At 50.0% G+C, this 15,852-nt stretch overlaps 1 pseudogene; it reads right to left on the minus strand.

The window, feature by feature from the left end:
- Positions 1-12,680: 12,680 nt before the first annotated feature.
- On the minus strand, positions 12,681-13,667 carry LOC101570449 (annotated as a pseudogene).
- Positions 13,668-15,852: the final 2,185 nt, after the last annotated feature.

Below are 15,852 nucleotides of genomic sequence, written 5' to 3' on the forward strand. Positions count from 1 at the left end.
CGCGGGCCAAGGCTTGGCTTCGCGAGGTGGATGCGCAGCCCTCTGGCTGGCCCCTGCTCTGTCCCCGTGCTGAGGGCTGTTCCGGTAGAAGCATCTAGGTGTCAGGTGTGCCTGCCCCAACCCTCGGTGCTTTCGTACTGAGACTTTCTCAGTGATTTTCTCCATCTCCTGGAATCCATTCTGACCCAAGCTAACACTCAGCAGCCACCCTGGGTTTTTCTGGGTACAGACTCAGTTGTGTCACTTCCCTGATGAAGTGGTACCGTTCAGTAGCTTCCGGTTTTCTCAAAATATAGGCCAAGGGCTGGTGAGATAGCTCAGTGGACTGAGCTCCTCCTTAGGCAAGCGCTGAACTGGGGTTCAAACCCCGCACCACGTGCCAGCCCCGGCCCTGCCCTCGGGTGCACTGAGCCAGCCACAGAGACCAAGCATGGTGGCTCACACCTGTAATCCCAGCGCTGGGGAGGCTGAAAACAGGAGGATCACTGAGTTCATGCTGCATAGCGAGACCCTGTACCAGATACATTAAATATATATGCGCCAAAACTTTCTATAGCCAGCCGTTCTCCTCATGTGGCTTTCTCTTCCTCCCCTGGGACCCCACAGGCTTCCCACCCTCCAGGTCTGTTTCCTTCTGGAGCATCGTCAACGGTGGCTCACTGTCATTGGGTGCCCTTTGCTGACCCCTGGCCTGAGCCCCCTCCCACATGCTTCAGTTCCTAATCCAACACCCGACAGACTCCCGCAGGAGACTCTCAGGCCCTGAGGGAAGAACCCTGTTTGTTGCAATCACTGCCTTTTCTCCACATGGGATCTGGTACTCGCATGGGAGCAGTGAAGGGACGTATCCTTCCCAGATTATTTTTCTGTGACTAGGGACTCGGTATAATCCAGGACCCTCACCCTTAAAGCACAAAGTAGGTCAACTGGTAAGGTCATTGGGGCGGGGGAGCCTTTTCACGTACGTATGAGTTTAGGTCACATCAAGAGCCTGAGCCCCACATAGGCCGCCAAGAACTGTTTTAATTCATTTCTTCCCAGTTCCGTCTTTTATTGTATTTTTGTCTCATAACCACCAAACTAAGTGTGTTGGATTCATCCCCTTGACAAGGGGTCCGGGAGGGGTATCCCATAATGCAATTTGCTTTTGCATTTGCTACCTGCCAAGCTCATCAAAAATCAAATGACAGTGGCAAAACCGTGGACGTGGGGGAAACCTCTTGAATGCAGCTGGCTGTTGCAGCCTCAGGGTGACGCTTGGATCTCCTTGTGTGGCTCCCTGGGCTGTGGTGTTTGTCTTCTGTCTTCCTTGCACAGACTAAAGGAATAGTCTGTTTTATTGTGAGTTTTGTGTGTGTTTACTAGAAAACGTTCTGCTGCAGAGAGACCTTTCGCCTTAGCCAGTGACACTCCGTCGGCCTGTGTGTGCTTGTAATGTGGCAAACCTCAGACACGGGAGGATGTGGCTGTCTCCTAGGTCTGAAAATAGAGTTTCAACTGTTCCCAGATGCCAGGTAGAGGATAATTAATACATGGCCTGTTGGCATCAGTCAACCCAAGACTTTTGTTTTTGATGTATTTGGTACAGGGTCTTGGTACACAGCTCCGACTCATGGTGAGCCTCCTGTTTCCCCCTCCCCAGGGCTGGGATTAGGGGCATGAGCCACAACACCCAGTTTTGGTGGCCAGCACATAGCACACCTGGGGTTCTGGGGCTGGAACAGCATTTGGTACTGGATGGAACCCGGGTCCTTGTGCCTACCAGGCAGGCACTCAGACCCCTGAGCTTTCCCCCCAGCCCAAGCCAAGCCATTCTTCACCTGGTGATGCACGGTGGTCTTGGCGTTAAAGAATCAGTCAGTGGAGAAAGGATTAAGGGACGTGACCCGAGTTGTGCCAAGGGAGGCCTTGTTCTGATCGGAGCTATGTTTAGGTTTAGGACAAGTTCCTCATAAACTGTTATATTTGGAATTTAGTCCACACAAGGCCTGGCAGAGGGCCCCGGCATGTGAACACACCAGACCACCAGATGCAGTTATTTCATTGTGGGGACACACACACACACACACACACACACCCCTCTCTTTAAGATGTAAGCAGCCGACCTATTGCGAGCTCCTCGGCAAACGCTGTTGCTTCATCGTCCGTTCTCCTTTGGTGCTCAGCACTTAACCCAAATGGCTTCTTCTACTTGGTAAAGTGGGACATAGAAAGCATTGTGAGATTGTGAATCTGCTTCTGGGTAGACGCTCTGGCTATAAAACAATAGCTCGGCCCTATTCACTTGGCCGATGTTCTCAGGTAAATGGGTGCCCCGGAGAACTTTCTCCTCCTCCTGTGGGCACCTGGCTGTGCTCCTCGACCCGGGATGGTGGGCCTTTTAGAGCGTCCAGTGATAACAGCCTCTGCAGCCCCTGTGCCGCTGGTCACCACCACTGCGGCAGATCTGCGTCTCAGCCATTGGATCGAGCAGGCACCTGTGAATTATCAAATGGCGCAAGGGCCTGTATTTCAAAAACCAAAATAGTCAGTGAGTGAAATAGAGTACAGGTGGCTGAGTCTGTAATATGTGGACCGGAACCAGCTTGGCCAGGGCCCGTGGAGGGCGTGTGGGTGTGGCAGCCACGGTGGCTCAGGCGGGTCGTGTCTGTTGCACTCACTCGCTCGGTATTTTGCTGGGTGAGTGGCTTGACGGAGAAATTCGATGCAATTCCCTTTATCTGCCTCTGCAGCTGATGTCTGTGCTGGGTGTCAGGCTCCCCAAGCACGCCCGTCTGTTTCAGATACACAAGATTAAGTAGCCAGTGACATTCAAGACCAGTTGGCCCACCCAGGAGCTCTGAAACCAGTGGAAAAGCTGTCCGATTTCGCCTTTTCTCCATTAATCTTCGAGCTTTTCAGTGGTGCCAGGTCGCCTCTCCATCAGACAGACTGGGAAGTGTCCGTCCACTCCCCCCTGCCCCTCAATCCCTTCCTTGCTGAGCCTGCCTCTTGCAATTCAGGGCTTTTCTTCATCTGTCACCTGACGACCCCTGGGACCTGGAAGCGGATGGAAGTCCTCCCCCGCAGGCATGGCTGGCCCCCTCCTCACATTAGAGACCTGCTGTCTTCTAGAGGAGGGAACCTGGGCCATTGAGCACTAGGAAACGGTTTCTTTAGTTGTCCAGGAGATTCCCTGACCTGACAGAGGGTCTATTTGGTAGAGACGGAAAGCCAGAAGGAAAGGTGAGAGTAAAGAAGGAGAAAGAAGCTGCCGGTGAAGGAAAAGGAGTCCTGGATTTGTAGCACTCCTTCCCCATGTGGGCCTTGAAATCCCTTTGAACGCAGGAGATGACCTGGGCAGAAGGGGCCCATCTGCCCTGTGTAGGTGGAAGTACTTCTGAATCACAATTCCCAAGAGCTCCTGGCCAGCGGCCTGGCTTGGGGCTCATGTGCAGAGGCACACGACCAACAGACGGACAGACAGACAGACAGACAGACAGACAGACAGACAGACAGACAGACAGACAGAGACTGAGACCCCAGGCAGGCACTGCTGAGGTTGGTCAGGAGTGGGAAATGCCACTGCGTTCTTTGGAGTCAGCTTTGTCTTTGAGGATGAAACTTGGAGACCTGGCCGCAGAGGGCTGGGGTCTTTTTCTCCTCTCTGTCTGCACAGAGCCTTGCTAGGGTGGCTACCTCGCTGTCAGCCTGCATCTCCCGAGACAATCTGTGTGCAGAAAGTGGTGGAACAGCGGCACGAACTGACAGAGCTCAGAACTGGAACTCCGGTTACCCTGAAATCATCCACAGCTTGCCTGGCTGTGGCACACACAGGCCTACTCACAGCGAGGCCATTTTTGAGCAGCATCGGTCACTCTCTGGATGGGACGGCTCACTCGCGCCAGTAGGTGTGTGCTTCTCGCAGCTCCTGCCTCACCCGCGTGGCTGCTGGCAGCGCGGCTGAGCCTTTTCCCCTGTGCAGTGAGGAGAACACAGACCTCTGGACGACTTGCTTTCAGGGGCACATTCCATGCAGTCTTTGCCTTCACTTAAATAACTTGCTGTTACGTCTAAGGGGTCCCCCTCCATGAGGCCCGGGGAGCTACGCTGTCTCCCAGGGCCGAAGGCATCATTCATTAGCTTACAATGTTCATGAGCACACACTGTGCAAACGTGGTCTGGTGGTGTTACAAGTCCCTCGTCACCTGTGGGGAGCAGCCATGTCGCTGGTATGCACTATGATCTCTTCTCAGGGTGACGTGAACATCCACGGAGGCGAATCATAGGGGCGGCTGCATCGAGGCCCAGTAACATGGGTACTGGACACTGCTGCCGTCCGTGTCATACAAATGTGCCTCGTGCAACTGACCGTTAGTGCTTACTTTGATAGAGAAATGCCCACTGGAGAAAGGGTGCCGGCTCTTGATAACAAGTGGAGCTCATTCCCAACACCTTTTAACTTTATTATGTGTGTTTCTGACTCATACATCCAGTATATAAAACCCAGAGGCATTTCTATGGAATGCCAAATTCTAAGATCAGCAAGTCCACCCTCTAATATTACATTTAAGAAAAGATAAGGAGTCTCACAAAGGAACCCAAGGCCCCGAGACCAGGTGTTGTGTCTAGGAGTTTAACAAACAGGCTTTGTGTGGTCAGGCAAGGCCAGTACTCCAGATCAGACTCCCCTGCACGCGGGGTCCAGCCTGGGTGGCGGCCAGCAGACCGCGCGGCTTGACACCCACCCCTGGACACTTGCCGAGCTCTGAGGGCGGGGGACGTCCTGGACAGTGACTGGTGAGGGAACGGAGTGGAATTCCAGCGGGGCAGCAGGTGGGCCGCGGCGTTGGCACTGAAGCAGCCCCTGTGGCTTTGGGCTGCCTTTGCAAGCGACAGCACAGCTTTGTACACTTGGAGAAACAGCTTGGGGCAAGTGCAGGGCAGGATCCCTGCCGGCTGCTGGCATCTGGGGACCAGGAAGGGTCTGAAATCGCCCTGCACGGAGTGTCACAGCCCTCACTCTGCTGTTAAAGAAACTGTCTTCTGGCTCTAGTCGAGGGGAGAGAGAAAGTGAATAGCTTTCGTCCACGGTCTTCATCCCATCACGGGTCCAGCTCAGCAGTGGGTTGGCAAGATCCACACGGTAGCCACGGTGTGCGCTCCGTGTGTGTGCGTGTGTGTGTGTGCGTGTGCGTGTGTGTGTGTGCGCACGCCTCCGGCTTACAGGATTAGCACCCTCCACCTGCCCCTGGCACTGGGAACATTATCAACTAAGGGTGGAAACTAGCCGAGCAGGCCGCCTTCCATGGAGTTGTGCTGTTGCGCACCAATCAGCCTTTTCTGTTCCTTTCCGCCTCTGTGTCCCGTTCAGGCTAGCTAGGTATAGGTCGAAATATATTGACTTCATTTCACCGAAGACAGAGTTACTTTTCTATCGATGGATAGAAGCAATTCTAAGTGCTGGACTCCAGCGCCTCATCACTTTCCTTTCTGTAGAGTCTGCTGGAACAAAATCCTAATTAAATATAAAATGTGTGGTTAGGATTGGAAAGATGGAGCCGGGTGCGGTGGCACACGCTTGCACCCCAGCACTTGGGAGGCTGAGGCAGCAGGATCGCTCCAGTTCAAGCCTAAACTACACAGTGAGACCTATCTCAAAATGAAGATTGGAAAACAAATACTCTATAAGAGACATGTTTTTATTATTCTTTGATTACTTAGTGTGAAATTTAGATATTGTACAGAGATATGAATTAATATCAGTAAGTCTGCCATAATTTTCTCAATAAATCCCAATTAAATTTATAATTTAACTTTTTATTCTGAAAGGAAAAAAAAAAAGCTTTTCACAGTTTAGACTTAGAACCAAAGTGGCAGAAGGGAACCTACTAGCCCAGCATTGCTTTTTAAACTTTCTGTGACTGGGCAGAGCGGCACACATCTATGATTCTGGTTACTAAGCTAAGGCAAGAGGTTGCAAGTTCAAGGCCAGCCTGGACAACTAAGCAAGACAGCATCTCAAACCAAACCAAACAAACAAACAAAATGTAGGGATGAAAAGGGCTGAAGGTGCAGCCACGTGGTAGACACTTTCTTAGCCTCCTAAAGACCCTGGTTTAATTTCCAGTAATATTAAACAAAAAACAAAAGAACTCTTTTTCTGATCATAAAGAACCTGAGCTTTTCTAAAGTAACTCCTTGTTCTGTTTTCTGTCTTGATCACCTCTTCCTCCCTGTTTCTTTCATTTGTTTGTTTGTTTTTGTCTTTCTGAGACAAGGCTCACTGTGTAGTTCGGGCTGCCTTCAAGCTCACAGCGATCCTCCTGCCGCAGCCTCCCAAGTGCTGGGGTTACAGGCATGTGCCACCACACCCGGTCCTGTTCACACTCTTATCTTAAGTGAGCAGGAACCACGTCAGCCAGATGCTCATTCACCCAGTGCCTTTCTGTTCTCTTTCCTGTGTGTAATTCCAAGCGTAGGTTACCACTTGGTCACCCTTGCTACCGTAACCACAGCACGGCCATTGCTCAGAGGAGTGTCTATGTTTCAACTGCATTGAGCTATGTAGTAACATGCCTCTGGGAAATACTTAATCAACCTCCACTATGAGCTGCCTCACGTCGTACAGGACTGTCCTAGTAGGCTCGTCTGGTAAGCGCTTCCTTTCAAAGACAATGTGTTTGAGGCACTTGGATGCCAACCTGCCCTCCGCATCCGCCAGGCTTTACTTCATGGTTTAGCTGCTGGACAGGCTTTTGGAAGCAAGGCTTGGCCACCTGGAGACCAGGCCCAGGGTCCTTGGTGAGGGCGAGAGGGGTGCAAGATCCCTTATCGGCCCGTGGTAAACGTGCCCTTCGCGGTCCGCACCTCTGGTACAGGCGCCACAGCGCCATGTTCAAGGTCACGAGTGTGGTCAGTGTGGTAAGGTGCCTCAGCTCTCACTGTCCGGCACACGGCTTCTGCCAGGCGTCAGATGAGGCAAGTGCTGGGGGATAGTTAAGTGCAGCAGAGATTCTGTTAACATTTCAAAATGTCTATTGGAAAGTGGAACATTTGTTTATAATTAGGCATGAAAAAAAGTAAAAAAAATGCTTGAAAGTACATTTGTTTAGTTGCAAAAATCTCTCAAAATGATCAGCTCACTTGGATCTGGAGAAGTTAATAAAAGGGGCCTACGGGGTGGGTATATCAGGAGGCCCAGCCTGAAACAGAATGACTCGTGAGCTGAAGGTGCCATCCCCGCAGTAAGAGCAGAGTCCACTAGAGAACTTGCTGAACTCCCAGAAAATCACCATTACAGAAAGAATCAAACTTCAAATGAACTTCAGATAACAATTACCTCGCGCAGAGGTGCAGGTTTAGGAGAAAGAGAGAGACTGTTGGATCTCTTAGAAGACAGTAAGCGTGGCTAACCCTCTGAGTTTCCTGCTGAGTTGGCGCTCACTAGAATTCAAGGCCGGGGTCTGGGCCGCGCTGCTCTTGTCTCTTCTGCCAGGGCTTCTTGGAATGATCCCTCTCTTCCCTGTATTTTTTGGTCTTTTTCCATGTTTATAGTTTTTGGTTTTATTGCCCCTAAGTTTTATTTTAAGAAGTCTCCCATCTTATGGAGAAGCGAAGTACACAGTTACATGAACTGCCTCGCATCGTTTGACTCTTGGACTCCAACAGACACAACGGCACCCGTCCCAGAGCCTGCGGTGCCCTTCCGTGAAAACCGCAGACTCCTGTGGGTCACAGAAGACAAATGCGCTGGAAATGCTTGAACGACGTGGGGAATGTTGTGAAACTACTTCTTTTGAACCCTGAAATCATCTAAAGGTGTGTGGCCTGTCCCAGGTTTTCCTGGGTGTGCTGAGGAATCTGGAGAACCTTCCGCGGCGGCCTCACAGAGAAGTTAGCCTTTGCTTCGGCCACCAGAGCTGTCCACGATCACAGGCCTCCCCTCTTGCAGCTATTTCTCTGACTCCTTTCCTAACCCAGACTTCCTTTCAGGAAGGCCACCCTGGTGCTGGTGGCTTCTTACCAGGCTGCTCTGCCTACATGGCTATTTAAAGACCTGATATTCCGTGGTTTGTCACAGCCTGGGTATTCCTGCGGCCTTTCTTCTGCCCACCCTGTCTGCAGTTGCGTGCTTCCTCTCCCTGGCAGCTGCTCCGAGTCCCGCTGTCACCCACTCAGTGCCCAGCAGGCAAGCAGTGTCCCTGCAGCTGGTGCCCATCCTTTCAGTGCAGGGAGGCTAGCTGGGATCCGGGGTCAGGATAGACAGATCCCAGCGAGCAAGCTTGGAAACTGAATGCTGGGGGTGGCAGTCAAACGCAAAGCCCTCTGCTCCTCCTCATCATCGAGGGGTGGTCGAGGCAAGGCCTCTGTTTTCTCCCGCACAGCGAGCTCTTGTGCTGCTTGGTCTGCGCCGATACTCGGGAACGTCTGTGTGACAGCAACCTCGCAAGGCACAATTACTTCAAGGGCTCATTGTTTTTGGACAAGTACTTCTACATCCCTAATAAGCCTGTGGCTCTCGGCATCTTGACCTGGGGGTGGCACATTGGGAAAACACTTCAGAATCTGGTGAGCCAGGGAGGTGGCTCAGTGGAATAAGCGCTTCCCTGGCAAGAGCAAGGTCCTGAGTTCAATCCCTGGTTCCGAAAAAAAAAAAAAAAGAAAGAAAGAAACAAAACCTGGTGAGCAAGGAACCACATCTGAGAACTTGCACGGTTCCTAGTTTGTATTAAACTCAGAGCAGTGACAACCTATGTTTTCTTCACTTCTTTGCCAGGACAGTTGAGAGAAACAATATTTCTATTTTTTCAAAACTAGAACAAGACAAGATTTGGAGAAGAAACCAGGAGCCAAGTTATAGACACTGGGCCAGGGAGCCGAACACCACCTCTGAGGCAGAAACCCAGAGCCTGGATTCCCAGGACCCTGCGGTGGGACCGAGAGCACGCTGTGACAGTGCCTGTTTTCTGGGGACACAGGTGAGCAGCAGACCGGTATTTGTCTTTTTCTACCGAGCACATAAGCTACTTTTCTGTGTCTGAAATTCCCTTCCTAAAGGTCAGAAGCATCCTTTATTTACATGCACGCACGCACGCACGCACGCACGCAGCTGAAGCTTGGACCTGTGAATGAGGGAGGAGCCCTCAGGTGTATCTTCCCAACCTTTGAGTAGGGAGCAAGGCACAAAGGAGAGGAGAAGGTTGGAAACCCTTCGGTGAGGGTGGTGGCCGTAGTGCCAACACAAGCCAGCTGACACCCGAGGAGTTGGGGTCCCACTGCACTAGGCCTGTGCTCCTGCCTCTGTCTGCGCCCAGTGCCTTTGAAGAGATGGTAAGATGCCTCGTGTCCCCTGGAAACAGTTCGTTTTCTGCTTAAGACAAGTGGCATCATCGCTGTTGTCCACAGGTGCGGCTGACCTCAAGGCCCTCCCTGCCCGCACGCACACTCATCTGCACCAGTCAGATTCAGGTTCCCCGGGCAAGATGCTCTGAGGCTGGGCCTCTGTCCTGAACATCACAGGCTGTGCCTTGGCCTATGTATGACAGTGGAGCCAAGTGAAGGTGAAGAGGGGTGAAGGAAAAGCATGAGAGGGGGGACACAGAGGCCAGGTGGAGAACCAGAGTCATGGGCAGCACCACCCAGCACCCACAGGGCAGGGAGGTGTGTGTGGTTTGCAGTGGTCTGTCCGGTGCTGGGGCTGGAGACCTTCCCCCAATTCTGCTTTTATAAGAAACCCAGACTGGCCACGCAGGCCAACTCTAGAGTCAGTAAAGAAAAGCCTGCTGCTCTGCTACACAAGGAAAAACAATGTTGAAACTATTCGCACTGACCATCCCAGTGGAGAAAGGCAGACTACTGTGAAAGGCCATGTTCTTGTCTTTCTTACTTTGGGTCTAAGGGTAATATCTAGGGCCCAGGATATTAAAACAGTGACCATATAACCCACCCCCCAAATCTGGAAAATTCCAGCTTACCTTCAATCACAGCCACCTGTGCACATGTGTGTGCGTGCGCACACACACGTACATACACACACCCCTTGGGACCTACACAATGTAATAGTGCCAGATGGATCCCCAGGAGGCAAATAGTTAGACATTTTCCCAAAGGTATTCCAGTTAAAAGTTGAAAAAGCTCTTTATAGTACTTGGGACAAAGGAAGCAACGTTTGCTTGAATTAGAAACTGACTGAAATTACGATGCAGCCTGCAGGCAGACAACACTCTGGAATTTCACTTTGGCCTGAGGTTAGGTGCCTGGCTGCCCCATAGTTGGAATCAGTATGCCAGTTACCTGTTCAGGCCTTTATTATTTAATATTGTGGCTTCAGCATTTGGGGAAACTGTAGGATAGATTTATGGGTTTTCTAAAAGTAACTAGAAGAATCCACCCACCCATTTATCTCTTCATGTAGCAAGTATTTATTAACTAAATTGGTGGCATCGGCCCAATATCCAGGTCCCTGGGTTTAGGGACCAGGCACTGTTGCCAGGACCATTTTCCACAGTGGTATTTGAGGCCACCGTGAGATAGATCCAATTACTATCTATGTTTTATAGATGGGAAAATAGAAGCAGCTTGTCAAATAGAGGCTGTCGGGAGGCACAGATATGGCTGCTGCTCTCAGAGCACGGTGGTATGGGAAAGCTCGGCCTCTCAGCAGGGAGAAGGGCTAGTGGGAAAAGAGCCCCTCGGGTCCCCTTTCTTGGTAGTCAGCGAGGGTCTGCCTTTTTGTGTATGTGTGCACCTGAAGGGTCCCATAAAGTCCCAAAGGACTCATGAGTAAGACCCTAGATGGGCGCTACATGGGGTTTTTCCTTCTGTGGTATCTGAAACAGTAGTATCAACCAGCTCACGGGGATTTTCCTGCTTAGCTCCAACTCTTTCTGAAATCTCATCTCTCCCTTTCACCCATACAGATGGACGAGACCGTACAATTGGAACTCTTTTGATGTTCTTAAGTAAAATAGATAATGATGTAGAACAGGAGATAAAGGAATACTTTCTTATCCAGTGAAAAGTTCCAGAAATATTTTGCCTTCATGTAGCACCGTTATCTACATATGTGCTGGTGGAATGTTTTTCTAAACTAGATGTCCTGCAGGATTTGAGGTGTCCCTCTCAACTTTCCTGCTTGTGGACAGTGGTGATTACATTGCTTCCTTGCGTTTGCCTGCGATTTTGCTTTTGTAGTAGCTCTTATTAGGCTTGCTTTGGACTGCCTGCCCAGCGACAGGTAATGTTTTTATTAGGAGTGATAGAAATTATGTGTCTAGAACCAATAACATTTGCTCCTGTGTTTTTGCATGTGCTTCTCCCTGCAGGAGAGAAAGCAATGGGAAACCCACATAGCCATGAAAATATAGGAGTTTCTTGGTATGCGAGCCAGTATGGTGGTATGGGGTTGGCTTGGACCCAAGCCCGCATGGAGGGTGCTGGCCTGGAGGCCGGGGCTTGAGGTCATTCTGGGGCCATGAGGCTAGCCTCGAGCCTGTATGCACAAGAACCTACATCCTGGGCCTAGATCTGTGGACAGTGAGGTCTATACAACAGGCTTAGAACCTGGGCTTCCCAAAGGTCGTGGCTGCTAGGCCCTCGAGCATACTGCTCCTGGGATAGTGTCACCCTGCGTGAGCAGAAAGCCTGTGTTCACCCTGGAGGCTAAGTCTGCAGGGGCCAGGTTGATGAAAGTATGAGGTCCAGGCATGCTCATGCAGCCCGGGCCCATGAGGGATGCCCTGGTGATGGGGCTGTCCAGAGTCTGGAACCGAAAGAGCAAGCCTTGCTCTGGAGCAGCCAAGAGCCTGGCTGTGAGGGGGTTGACCTGGCAGTGTGTCGGGTGGGGGGCGGGCCCAAGGTCACCCAGGCAGCCCATTCCGGTCTGGAGCCTGAAACTGCTGGGGACGGCCTGGAGGCCCAACCCATGGCTGCTGTCCTAGTTACTGGTTCACCTCTGGGACATGACACCTGACACCCACAACTCAAAATTATCTGATCAGTTACAGTGTGATATTTGATCTAAATAAGCAAAATACAATTTAAGCCCTAAAAATAAAACCAGGCATCAATCATCTTGAACTCTGCATACTGTGAAGAAATTTATTTTTATGAGGTATATGCTGTATGATAAAATCCATGAGTTAATTTTATTTACAAAACAGTTACATTTATTATAGCAAAAGACGCATCACAACTGATGTGTCTTCCTCAAAATCCTTCCCCTTGCTGTAAACACACTTAGCCCACTATTCCTTCCACTTTCTGAAGCAGTTCTGAAGGGACTCTTTCACAATGTCTTTAGTTGTGTGGGCGTGGCTACCTTGATGTCCTGAGTCAATTAAATATACTTAGCCCTCCTAGTCACTTTGTCTTTGGGAGACAGTCATACTGCATGTGCCAGATCTGGTGAAGAAGGTGGAGACAGAAACTGCTGTAAACAGTTGATCACCAGCACATGTTCAATACAGTGAATGTTTACATTTTTAAAATATATTTATTTATTCTGCTGGGTACAGTGGGCTTTATTGATGGTGTGCAAGGTCAGCGAGCTAGGGCTCCTGAAGTCCCTCCCCTTCTAGGGGGCCTGGGATGGAAGCTGTGAGGAGAGATTCTCAGTGTTGGGGCTGAGTAGGGCAGTGACTTCTACAGCGTGGCCTCTCTGTCCCTCTGGTCTCCCTGGGCTGTGGTGGTGGGGCCACTTACTCCTTGGAGGCCATGTGGACCATGAGGTCCACCACCCTGTTGTTGTATCAGAACTCACTGTCATACCAGGAAATGGGCTTGACAAAGTGGTCATTCAGGGTGATGCCAGCCCCAGCATCAAAGGTGGAAGAGTGGGTGTCACTGTTGAAGTCACAAGACACGACCTGGTCCTTGGGGTAGCCCAGGATGCCTTTGAGGGGACCATCTGATGCCTGCTTCATCACCTTCTTGTTATCGTATTTAGCCACTTTCTTCAGGCGGCAGGTCAGATCCACCACTGACATGTTGGGAGTGGGCACATAGAAGGCCATGCCGTGAGCTTCCCATTCAGCTCTGGGATGACCTTGCCCACAGCCTTGGCAGCACCAGTGGATGCAGGGATGATGTTCTGGGCAGCCCCATGGCCATCACACCACAGCTTCCCAGAGGGACTGTCCACAGTCTTCTGGGTGGCGGTGATGGTGTGCACTGTGGCCATGAGTCCCTCCACAATGCTGAAGTTGTCATGGATGACCTTGGCCAGCGGGGCTAAGCAGTTGGTAGTACAGGAAGCATTGCTGACAATCTTGAGGGAGTTGTCGTACTTCTCATGATTCACACCCATCACAAACACAGAGGCATCGGCAGAAGGGGCAGAGATGACGACCTCTTGGCACCACCCCTCAGGTGAGCCCCAGCCTTCTCCATGGTGGTGAAGACACCAGTGGGCTCCACCACGTACTCAGCGCCAGCATCACCCCACTTGATGTTGGTGGGATCTCGCTCTTGGAAGATGGTGGTGGCCTTTCCATTGATGATGAGCTTCCTGTCCTCAGCCTTCACAGTGCCGTGGAACTTGCCGTGGATGAAATTGTACTGGAACATGTAGACCATGTAGCTGAGGTCAGTGAAGGGGCCACAACATCCACCTTGCCAGAGTTAAAAGCAGCCCTGGTGACCAGGCATCCAATACAGCCAAATCGGTTCACTCCAACCTTCACCATCTTGTCTGGATCTCTGGCTACACGGGAAGAACAGCTATTGTTGGGCACACAGGAGCAGAGAGCCTTAAAAATTTATTATAGTAAAGATACATGGCCAATCCCTTTCAAAATATTCCCCCTCACTTTGAACACACTTATCCCAATGTTCTTGGCAATGTCTTTTACTGTTAAAGTTTTAAACATACACTGTATGTTTTGGTCACTCTTTGTAGAACCTGTTAACAGCATGGCCAAATGTACATGCTCACAATCACCTGAATTATTTAGTTACATGGAAAACCTGTGCACAGTAAATATGGTATTCTAAAGAGAGGAGAATGAGAAACATTTGTCAACATTTACAAACATTAACATTATTATTTAATAAGTCACTGAGAATTAACAAATTCAAGGTGTCAAAACCAGTGAACAAGAACAGCTTCTTTTTAGGGGCCCGTCCAGTGTGCCAGTGAATATAGTCACTTTGCTTACATTTTGAATAGTAACTGTTCTCAAGCATCTGACTTCTGCCAGCTCTAGTCTTTTTCAAAAGACTTAACATGGGTACAGACATTCACATCCCCATCAGAATCACGGGCCTCTGGCAAGTCAGTTTGCCACTAGGAAGACTTTTCATCATGGCTCAGCATTTGCGTGTTCTCTGGAACAATGAGCCACTCCCGTTCACCTCTAGTGTGGTTTGCCCTCCAGTGAGCGTAGCTAGGAGAAAAAAGCTCCAGTTTCTTGGTTCTTGCGCCAGAACAGAGCTCAGTGGGATCTGAAGGCTGGTGCTATGGGATGGATCACATGCTAACATTTTGTAGGGTACTTTTTCTTGTTTCTACCCTTCCATTTGGGAAATCTTCTTTACCTGAAAGGAAACATTTTTCTTTGTGTAAATAAAGAGAGGATCCTGTAGTGTCTGGGAGTTGTCTCAGACTCTAGCCTGAAGGTTTCCCTTTTGTTCTTTGGGCTGCCTGGTGCCTGATTGTGCGCAGTTCCTGGGTGCACAGCAGTGAGCCAACTCTAGCCAGAGATGGCCATTGTTTGATCTCAGAAAAGCCGTGTTTGGCCTTGTGGTATATTTCCTATGGAGAAGACACCTTTGAACATAAGCCCTAAATAAACATAGGCTATCAATGCCATACAAAAGTGAAACTGGGTCTTTCATCAATATTTGTGAATGAGGCAGATATATTTAATGATCTTAAAAGTATTTTTAAAAAACCAACCTAAGCAAATAATCCCTAACCATGCTGTCCAGCCTTTCCTCAGTACCCACATTTTCATGCGCTGTTACATTTGGGAGCTGTTTGGGCGACCAGGAGCCAGACTAGCTGGGATGTTTGGGACAGTTAGGACTGGTCAGGCAGTGGCAGGGCAAATGAACTTTTGCCCCCTCCCCTTCAGAAGGGAGGCTGGAGTGGAGTTGTTTCGGAGTAGAAACTGGTAGATAGGAAAGTGGCAAAAAGTAAGGGAAGACTAAGGAGAAGGAGGAAGGATTTCAAAGGGCTAAATAAAGATCTTTCAATGGCTTAAAATAAGCACTTGAAATAAAAGTAAAAATATTTAACTGTAAAACACAAAACATATGTATACTGAAATCAATCTTGCTGTTTTCTACATGTCCTGATTGCAACATTCTGGATAAATTCAACAGAACTGGACGAACTTTCCTCATTCTCACTGCTGTTCCCTTGATGATGTGTTAACCTCAAACTGGGTCAGCTTCGTGGCCACTCATGACAAGAACGTGTTTGCTGAAGTCTGGGGACAGTGAGGGCTCCATGGGGCCTCTAGCCCTCGGCTACCGACGTAGCTCAGTAGTCAAGTTCTTGCTTAGTAAGTTAGGAAGTGCTGGGTTTCATTCCTAGACCCCCAGAAAAAGAAGGAAAACATTCAGCCTTATCGTTTCAGAGCTTCTTAAATTTTGGCACAGGATAAAGGATTATCCTGAGGATGACATGAACTTAGGATCTTGATGCCAGCTCTCAGTCTAGCTACAATCCATATTTCCATCCAATATGCGTTTACTGTTAGAGGAGGGACTACTGGAAAGGAATGCAGGTACTGAGTGTGCCACATTTTGGGTGGGAGCGCAGTCCCTCACACGCCACGCCCTGCTGATAGCAAGCTGGGACCGCGGCCAAACAAACGACCCGCCCTGTGTCTCTCTCTTGTCCCTTCGAGTTGTTGAGAAGATGAA

This window comes from Octodon degus, unplaced genomic scaffold, assembly GCF_000260255.1.
Source record: "Octodon degus isolate 3935 unplaced genomic scaffold, OctDeg1.0 scaffold00001, whole genome shotgun sequence".
Taxonomy (NCBI): domain Eukaryota; kingdom Metazoa; phylum Chordata; class Mammalia; order Rodentia; family Octodontidae; genus Octodon; species Octodon degus.